The following is a 10,762-nucleotide window of genomic DNA, read 5'->3' as shown; positions in this document are numbered from 1 at the left end:
TCCCTGTATTTTGCCGTGATAGGATACATAAATATTTACGTAGGCTATTACGGCAAAAAAAAAAAGGGAACGCAAATGGCGGCCGCACTCAAGCTTTTAGAAGGGGGGAAACTGCACAAAAGCTGTGAAACCAGCAAACAATTGGTGGTCAGGGGAAAGAGGGTGGCACCAGGGGAGGGGATGTGGCTATCTAGGAAACCTAGGAGGCCTGGGGTTCTACACCTCCGCTATACGCATTTACTCAGTCCTTTTTTATTTACTTCAAAATCAATTGTGCAGAAGATTGCAACTATACACCTTCAAGTCACTGATCTTCTTGCTTACTAATCATTGCATGTATACAGACAGCAGAACAGAAATCAGTCTCTCTTCTCAAAGCAGTTAGAATTCTGTAGTACACAGGAGCTGCCTGACCAGAACTTTTGGATTACGCTCCCATTTAATTTCAAAAAATTATCCCACCTTATTTCCAAAAAAGGAACGCAAGGCAGCTAACAAAAATATCATATACTATTTTAAAACAATAAAGATCATTTTAAAACTCCATATTTAACAAAAACAGCAACAGCTGAGTACAGCAATAAAAAGGGACAGTATTTTTAAACCTGCAAAAGATCAGGTAAAACTTGGGGGTGGGGCATTAAAGCCAGGTTGCTACCAGCCACCAAACACAGTATAGTGTCGGCCCAGATGGATCTCAAGAGGCAAAACATTCCACAAGAAAGGTGCCACTACAGAAAAAGCCTTACCCTGGCAGGCACTCACCATACTTCCTATGTTGTATAAAGGGATGAATGCATGCTTGTTCAGGAAATATGCACTTCAGGATGGGAAATTTTAATAAAATCAATTATTTACATTGCTCTTCATGATTTAAAATTAATTATTTGAATTGCCCTGCTTTAAAAGTCAGTCCACCCAGGTTAAAACACCACATTCTCTCAGTGCAATTCCTTCCTCCTGAAGCTACTTTTCTTTCTCTCGGTCTCCTGCTCTCACTTTCTTAAATTGCACTGGGGTTCTCTTATGCCTTTTTGCACATCACACATAGTTAAACCTTCAGGGTGTGACACACAGGCTGTTTTCCATGTACTGATTAGGTCATGCTGTTTCCACTGTATGTCACATCACAGTCACTACATCCCCACTGCCAGGTAAGTTTGGGATTAATGATCCATTATGGCTCTTGAACTGGTACAAAGCGTGGTCTGGCACTGTTTTCTGCATCTGAACTGCACTCCGTTCATGACATGCTCCTTCTCTGTTTTGCCCCAGGTCACCTGCTAGTATACCACTGGACTCCCTTCTGTACCACTTTCTCCATAATTCCACAGTCTACAGTAGAGTAATACCATCATTAGACCAACCAAAAGATCATAAAAAGTGCAAGTTTTCAAGATCTCCAGATATCTTCATCAGACAAGATGCTACAAAAAACGGGGGGGGGGGGACACACAGATTTGATGGTGGATGTCAAGGTCTCTACATGATCCAAGACCCAAGATGGATCCCTTTAACACAGGGATGGGGAACTTCAAGAGGTCTGGGGGACGCCTGAATCCCCCCACATGGGCTGTACACACACAGACCACTGGTGCTGAGGCGGGGAGGCAAACAAGCTAATTTTACCCCTTCGGGTGCTCTGCAGCCACTACAGACACCCTTAAATTTTTTTTAAAAACTATTGGGGGGGCAGAGGGGGCTACATGTGGCCACAGTGGGAGGGCAGTGAAGGCCAACTCAAATCGGGGCTGCATATCGCCCACTCCTGCGCTAACAGATCATGTAGTGGTTGGACCTGGAGCTCCACCCATCACATGACCTATTAGTATAGGGGTGGGCAATGCACAGGCCCAAGAGCACATGTGGCCCCAATAGGGAGTTCCGAAGACCCCGCCACCACGGCCAGCTTCCCAGAGGAACCGTGCTTCCCAAGTGCACCAAAACGCTGTGTGGCAGGCTGGGGAGCAGCATGATTCTGTTGGGACTCCAGTCACATCACCACTTCCAGGAAAGGTAGCGGGGAAGGGCTGTGGCCTGCAGTGGGCTCTGAGGGGGCCAATGTAGGCCCACAACCCACCCAAGCGGCCCATCCCTGTGTTTGAGCCTAACTCGAATGCCTGCAGACCTCTTGCCCCGCCCTGCCATCTTGGGACTCTGATCATGCAGACCCCATGACTTCAAGTTAGGAGGAGCGTTTCCTATTTCCCCACCTCCCTGATTTTTGTAACATCTTGCCTGATGAAGAGATCCGGCGATCTTTGAAGTTTGCATATTTTTGTTGACCTAATAATTACATTAATACGGACTTGGAAATTTTCGTATGGCCAACATGGCTACTTCTGCTTTTTGTGTGACACAGAAATGGTCAGCATACTATGTTTGAATGCTGATCCCCATCGTTTTCCCCCTTAAGGCAAGAGGAGCATCACACAAGTTAATATTTTCACCCAGATTCTTTGGCAAAAAGGTGCCTGACAGAATTGCTTTAAAAGGCAACAAAAACGTGAAACAGTGTGAACAAGACTGTGGGGCAATACAGAACAAAGGAACAAATAGTTCCTGAAGCAAAAGGGAAGGAATAAGACATACTTATAAGTTGGCAGGGGGAGTACAACTTAATTCTGGCTTTCCCCCAGTCTTCTGCCAATCCCTTGTTCTAATCCCAGTCCCGCCCTGTCCCACCACCAGCTACTATGAACTCCAGCTCACACCCCAACCCCAGCCCACACGGCAGAGAGAAAATGGACATAACATTCCTTCTGATTCATACAGGGAGTTATTAGCAGCAAGCTGAAGAGTAAGGAGCTTTATCTAAAGATCAGGGAAAGTGGCCTTGCAACACTTCACATCATGGAGAAGAAATGTGCCCATGCCAAATTCAGGAGGAGTGCAATCAAGGCTTATTTGGGCCAAGGACTCCTTTTTTAAAGCTTTCCAATCTCCCCCTCCATCCATCTCTATTTGTGACAGGGAGTGCTGCACAAACATTATCCATTTTTGGATTTTTATCATCTTGCTTTTGGAAAGAAGCCACTTTCCTCATGCAGTAGTCCACACATTCTCACTGTTCTCCCAGCCAAGACAGTTTAGGGAAAAGAAAACGCACATTCAGAGACATCTTCCTTAACACTTTGCCAAGTTTCTCAGAGATTAACAGTAAGAGACACACATTCGTTATAAATTTACTCAACTTTTACAATTTTTATTTAGCACTCAAGGGTTGCAATAAGCAACGCTTGGAGGAGGCAACCATCTTCCTCAGCTGCACTTGCACACTGCTCCATTCTCCTGAAGAAGGAAAAAGCTAACAAAAGCAGTGACCCATAAAAACGCTTTGGCAGACCCCTTTTGTATGCATGGTTTAAGAAACCTTCAGTTGTCTTGCTTCAGGGAATCCATACATCAATCACTTATTTCAACAGAATAAAGAAAACTAAAAATGGTAGCATGTAGTAGCATGGGTCCAACAGGGAACTCCAAATAAAGAGTTGTTTCTGCTGTTACATTTTCTCAAATAAGCCATCTCCCCTTTCCAATGTTTTTATAAATATTAGAAAGTGGTACAGCTGGAAACAAAATGCCCAGCATGCATTTTCCAGATTATTTTAAGTTTCCCATGCTACTTTTAACCTCACTCAAAATTTCAAGAACACTCACCCAAATACATCTGTTGCATTTTCCATAGGATTAAATACAAGAAAAAAATCTGGAAGTAGTTTTCCAATGTTCCATTTAAAACAGGACCATCTCCTTTTGGGAATATTTGGGGATACTCACCTATATACAAGGGACTGACTCAAAAAAAAAAAATACCATAAAAATACGATGCTAGCATTTCCAAAAACATGGGTATTTGTACAGCTAAGGGCCAGAGCCAGGACACAATCCAAGGATCCATATACACAGAAACGCTTGCTGCTGCATTTCACTAGTGTAAGTAAAAACATCAGTTCAAATGGATCTTTCAGTAAAGATCCATGGTAGACCGGCAGAAATCTGTGACCAAGCTCACATATAATGATCCAGATCCAACTAACCATGGCTTACTGGACTACAAATAAGCCGAGTGCCTATGTGTGCCCTCTTCACTTCCCCACCTTCCCTTTCTTCCTGCCCTCACATGCCCAGCTTTTCTGAAGCTTTCTTGGGTTCTTAAGCCACTGTTTCCTGTGACATCCAGATGAGGAAACTGTGGCTTGAGTACTCTGTACATATCAGGATATTAAACTGGGATCAGTAGGAAATCAGTTTCCCGGTTTGGACATGATGGGAAACTGTGGCTTAATAGGTCAGGCAAGCGTTGCTAAAGTCAGGCAGATGAGCAAAGGGGACGGGTGCTGAGGAGTGCAGGACACATGGCTCCCAGGACTGTTATAGAATCATAGGATAGCAGGGTTGGAAGGGGCCTACAAGGCCATCGAGTCCAACCCCCTGCTCAGTGCAGGAATCTAAGTCAGAGCATCCCCGACAGATGGCTGTCCAGCCTCATTGTCATATTGCTCTAACAGTCAGGATGTTTTTCCTGATGTTCAGCCGGAATCTGGCTTCCTGTAACTTGAGCCCATTATTCCGTGTCCTGCAGTCTGGGATGATCGAGAAGAGATCCTGGCCTTCCTCTCTGTGACAACCTTTCAAGTACTTGAAGAGCGTCTGAACTGGGCCAGTAACTGTTCTTTCCTGAGAAGTCCATTTAGATTTTCAATTCTGACTTTAATGTTTCCTATGTGTATTCTTGCACAGCAGTCATTCCAAACGTACTCCTAGAGGAAAATGTTAAGAGAACAGACCTCCCCCAGAGAGTAGGAAGAAAGTAGAAATGTTATTCCCAGCCTAAGCTTGATCCTAGAAAAAGGAAAAGATATTACAAGGTTGATCACCCACACACAAGCATCTTTAAATAGAAAACAACAAATCCTTCTTCCTTTGTGTGTTTACTTGGAGATGGTGGGAGGGAAACAAGCACATTGGCTGGTGCATAGCTCACTAACAAAAAGAAGCAGGAAAGATTTAGGAAGATGGACTACTGTGGGGTCATATGCTTTACCAAACCTGTAACAATTCCAGGAAAGGAAAAGGAACAATGCCTGACAAATCCTCAACATGGAATAGATGGTTAGTGTAACAAGGCAATGCTACACACTAATTCCATTAGAAAATGATCTGGTGAGCAGAGATTGCCTCTTGGCACCTCTAAAAGCAGCCAGTAATTCGCAAAACCAAGGCTGTCTGGATAAAGAATTGAGTCAGGCCACAGAGCAGTGGCAATGAACCCACATTCTAGACCAGCACATCAGCTGTTAAACAGGAAGCCATAATGTTCCCTTGACAAAGGCAGGCAAGAAAGAAAATGGCAGTAAAAGAGGACTTGGCTGCATTCTCAGTGCCTTCTTCAATTGACTGAATGAACTAAATACACCGGGATTCAAAGTTATAAACATGCTTTTCTGAGGTGCTCAGCTCCTACTGAATTCAACACCTCAGGAACAGTCAGAGTCAACCTGCTAAGTTAAATACCCCCCAAACATTGGCACAAATCTAACCTCTCTGTGCCTCTGTGCCGCTATAAAATGCCAGAGCGTTGCTTATCCAGCTTAATTGTGTACCGATGGCATTCTGGGCAGACAATATGGTTTTGGTCATATTGGAAGATTTGCTTGAGATGCAGAATTTGTGGGGTGGCCAATGCATGAAAAGCCCTCTTGTATCCTGTTGGGGCTCCAGCTCTCTCTCTGCTTTCCTTACCTGCTCTTGTTATTTGTTAACAGAGGCTCTCTAATGCAAGGTGTGGCTGGCTGCCAATTCCCTTTGCCTTGGGCACCCGAGTTACATGTCTTCACACCTATAAGCAGCTTCCAACAAAAAACATGGGAGCAAACCAGCTGCAACTGCTTATTCAACTGCTGTTTTAAGGGCAATAATAACTTAAAAACAAAACAAAATTGTCATTGCTGTGTATGCCCCAAGAAACCCCCAAAGCCAAAGGTGTGCAAACAGGGCTCAAAGGGTCCCTAACGCTAGCCCTGCCTGTCCCTGCTGACAATGGTTGAACAGGTGGGCGGCTGCTCAGTGGACAGTAGCTGCCTATTTTAAATTTTGCACCATTATTTGAAAGGACAGAGGCTGAAGGGGAGCCCTGGTAACCTGGCAACTGAGTGAGAAAAACGGGATTTTAAGAAAATGAACAGGAGACAGAGCTGACATAGATCTTGTTTTTCTTTCTTGGGGGATCTGGTGGGGAAGGAATGTTGGGGGGATGAACTTCTGAAAGAGAAAAAATGGTCGGGGGAAGAGATCTGGGAGAGAAGCGCATCTGTAAAGAGAGGAAATATTTTCAGAGGAAAGGTATCAGGTCTGGCTGCTGCATGGGAACACCCCTGCTGGATCGCTCTGTGCCAGCCAGCGTCCCTTTCCCAGCCACTACCAGACGCCTCTGGGAAGGGCACAAGCAGCCGCCCGCGCCCGGCCCTTTTGCCTACCCCTGGCACCTGGTCTTCGGTGCTGGACTGTCTGCTTCAGTTCAGCAATCATGGCTGAGAGGGCAGCGCTAGAACGGAGCAGGTAGGAATAGCTCCGGGTGTACCGGGCGGAGGGCAGGTGGGGCGGAGACGGGGGGGGGGGGCTTGGCAGCACCCCCACTTCTGGGAAGAACCAGCGTCAGACAGGAGAGGGGACACAGCCTGCCCGCCCTGGCCTTCTGAAATGACAAACGGCGGGCGGCGTTCGTACATCCTGACCTAGAAATCTTTCACCTTCATCCAAGAAGGGGCAGGAGGACCGGGCTGCCGCCGCCGCCACTACTGCTGACTGCCGTGGGAAAGCGCCAGCGCGCCCCCCGGGGGGGGGGGCTCGAAACTGCCCCAGCTGTATCAGGCCTGCCCCCGGGGAAATCCCCGGCTCAAGTTGGGGCGGGGGGGAGACAATCGAAGGCGGGGGCGCCTACACCGTTGGCCACTCATTTCCCCTGCCAGGCAGTCACGGTCCCCACCACGGGAACGCCATGGAACTCTGCCAAGGAGACAAGGCTGGAAGGGGAAGCGCGTGTCCCTGGGGGGCCGGGGTGGGGGGATACCCCCACCCCACCCCACCCCAGCTCTAGCCTGCCCAGAGAGACGGGCGCTTCCTGCCCAGGTCGCAGCTCTGGTAGATGGGCAGCGCGCCCCGTCTGGCCCCGGAGGAAGAGCCTGGAGGCGGGTGCCCAGCCGTCTCCCGCGGGAGCGCAGCACCCACCACGCGGGCTGCCGCCGCCACGCCGGCGAGGACGAGGGGAGGAGGAGATGCCGCCAAGGCAGCGGCGGACCCAGCGCGGGCGGGCGCGACTCACCGAAGTAGACGGTCTTGTCGCACTTGGGGCACTTGGACGCCATGGGGGCGGCCGCAGCGAGGAGTCCCGAACCCGGCGCAGCGCCTCTCCGCCCGACTGCGCTCTCTCCGCTGCTGTCAGCCCCGCCAGCGCGCCGCTGCGCCCATCCACCCGCGCCGGTGTGACACCGCCTCCGCCGCTGCCCATTGGTTGGGCTTCCGAAGCGGCGCGGGGAGGCATCTGGGCGGCGCCGCCGCCGCCGCCGCCGGGTGGGGCCGCTCGTTCCCCCGCCCCCGCGTGGGGCGGGCGGGGCTGGCGCGGCCGTTCGGCGATCCCGGCCTGCCCGGTCCCTTCGAGCAGGCGGGAGGGCGGCGGCGTCCTGACCGCGCGCGTCACGCCGCTGGCAACCGAGAGCGGGGGCCCGGCAGCGACGGCGCGCCCGCCCAGCCGCACTGCAGGTTTGCGGCCGCCTTCGAGGGAAGGCGCGAGGAGCCGCTTTGCAGGAGTAGCTTCCTTCCCGGCCAGTCGCGCGCCCGTTCCAGGGGCGCTGTGCGGAGGATTGGGCCCAGTAGGGCGGCGGCTCGTCCTCGCGCCGCCTGGGTTAAGGCCCAGCTGCTCAACTCCAAAAGCTGCGTTGCCCGTGGGGAGCAGCTGTGGCGGGTTTTTTTTAAAAGGCCAAGGCTCTAGTCCTGTGCAAACTGACCTGGGAGTGCAGCGAGCGCAATGGGATTGCCTTATGAGGAGATGCACATAGACTGGAGGCCTTCGATTAGTTGTGTACATTTTCCAGTGTTCATTGAACTTATGCTCAGAAAATGTTATAATAAATAATATCCCATAATAAACCTGTTAGTTTTTCAGCTACCACAGACTCTTGCTTTTACAGCAATGCACTAAGATAGCTGCTGCTTTTGTGTAATTGCATGTTTATATTACAAAACACAAGATAAATAAGTCTGATAGTTGTATATTGAAGGGCAGTATAAAAATCTGATAAAATGTGGGAAGGTCCTAAAACTGTTGCCATGAGAGGTTCTTGTGAGAGAATCAGGTTCCAGGCAGGTGCCCTAGGTACTTGTAATTTTACAAGTCAGAACAATAAAAGGCAAAATTCACAGGGAAAACTTGTACTAACAATAATATAGGCATGGACCAGAAGCACAATATTCTGGAGAGAGAGGTTGCTTCCAGAGGATGCATCTCCCTGCATCTGTGGAATTTTGCAAGGGATCCATCTTCAGCTGGTAACCCTCGTGTCTTCCCACCACTTCTCTCATCCTTTTTTCTTACCGCAGAAATCCATTAAAGAGAAAAGAATAGCTGCACAAGGCCTGCTGACTGTTACCACTAGGAGGCCTTCGTTTGGATACACCCGGTTTATGGGGGGAAAGCCTAGCTGTAGGGTTGAATAAATAGCCATATTGTGGGGAAATGGTTCCTTTGCCATTTTCTGTCAGTCGGTTTTGAAATGGGGTATACACATTGCAGAGCTGGGGTGGGGAAGTGCACAGCATAGAACTAAGTATTTTGTGCGCCCAAGTTCTCCAAGTGGTGAGGTTTCAAGGGTTCCAGCATGCAACCCTGGATTGGTTTCCTTTGAAAGAGATCACAAGACTTGCTGGCATTTTGTAATATTTGCCGTTATTTATAAATATACCAGTTGAACATTGATAGAGGTTCACAGTATTTGCACCCCAACAGATACTGCTTCCTTTCTAGGGAACCGCCAGCATCGTGGGATGGTTGCATAGAAAACTCCACTCAAGTGCCAACTTGTCATGTTGCTCCCTGCTTATGCAGAGCCCTGACCCACCCCCTTCCCCTGCTTAGTGTGTGTGTGCGGGGGGGGGGGGCAGATAAGGGTGGGTTATCTGTGCCTGTCACCTATGTCTTCTTGGGCTATCTTGGCTCCCACTGAGACACATCACCTGAGTGCTATGGGCTATCCATGCACTTTTGTCTAGGCTTAAAAGGCATTGTGTCAGAGCAACCTACATGGATAGCTCTACTTACAGCTTGAACTCAAGAATCACAGAGTTAGAAGGGATCCGGAGGGGTCATCTTGACCAACCCCCCAACTTATGACAATATATTTTGAAAGGATACATTTGTGTTCCCACTGAAAAGCTCTCCAAGTGTGAGGAGCCCCAGTGACAAAGCATCAGCAAACAAGCGAGTTAAGCAACTGTGCAAGGGGGAGTTAAGTGAAATTACTTAGTTATCTATTAAATTACCTCAGGTAATCATTTATAATCCATAAATAAAGGCTGAAGCCAAAACAAGGGCAGAGGAAAGGATGCAAAATCTCAGAGGGGTAACGCCTTACAAACTTAAAGTAGAGAGCTAAGTATGGGGGGGGGGGGAATCCAGCAAGAACTTAACTAACTAAGATCCCTGAGTGTCTGAAAAGAACCTCAGCCACATATTTAGTAGTAAGCAACTTTATTATATGGTTACAGATTGGGATGGATGGATTCCCTACCTGCTAGTCTAGGTGGGAATCTGTCCATGGCAGGAGGTGATCTGTCCCTCCCCCCCGGAATCCACCTGAGCCAGCTCCACTCTGCCGCAGTCCCGTGGAGCCAGCCGCCAGGTCCGCATCGCTGGCGATATGGCCAGCCACCATTGCCGTGCCGTATTGCTGGCTGAGTGGGGGCTAACTCCGGACGCAAATGGCATAGTGGACGCCATTTGCGGCCGTAAAGCTGTTAGATTAACCTAAATGCAGCCGTAAATGGCTGCATTTAGGTTAATCTAACAGCTTTACGGCTGCAGATGGCATCCACTACGTCATCTGCGTCCAGAGTTAGCCCTCACTCAGCCAGCGATATGGCACAGCTATGGCGGCCGGCCATATCGCCAGCGATGTGGAGCTGGCAGCCAGCTCCACGGGATTGCTGCACAGAGGAGTCGGCCGAGACAGATTCCAGAGGGAGGCGGAGGTAAGTGCTCCATTCCGCCATAGAATCCAGCCTCACTGGGGTCCGTGGCGGAATTCTCCGCCATCCCTAATTACCATTTGGAACCACATATTTGCACTAATCCCAAGCTTGGAAGGGGGGAATAAAAGCAACAGAGAGTTAAGTAACGGGGGAATCCAGCAAGAACGTACAGGTCTTGCAGCTTTGCTCTAACTAAGATCCCTGAGTGGCTGAAAGGTACCTCAGCCCACACACAGCCTCCCTTGCTTTTCAAACAAGGCCCTCCAATCAGGTTCACTGCAGCAGCAGTTGGAACTATCTATATAAAGAAACATGCTTGCAAGGGAGCCAGCTCTCCAAGTGCAAGGAGCCCCAGTGACGAAGCCTCTCAGCCCCAGTGACAAAGCATCAGCAAGCAACTGAGTTAAGCAAATGTGCGAGTTTAGCAACAGGGCAAGGAAGCCAGGGCAGTCATCTCTTTCCTCCCTATTCTGTACTCACAATAAATAACTGTAAATAAATAACTATAAATTTTCCA

The sequence above is a fragment of the Heloderma suspectum genome, chromosome 4 (genome assembly GCF_057233095.1).
Source record: "Heloderma suspectum isolate Gila_16-S chromosome 4, 16-S_ref, whole genome shotgun sequence".
NCBI lineage: Eukaryota > Metazoa > Chordata > Lepidosauria > Squamata > Helodermatidae > Heloderma > Heloderma suspectum.
Note: the sequence above shows the minus strand (reverse complement) of the source record.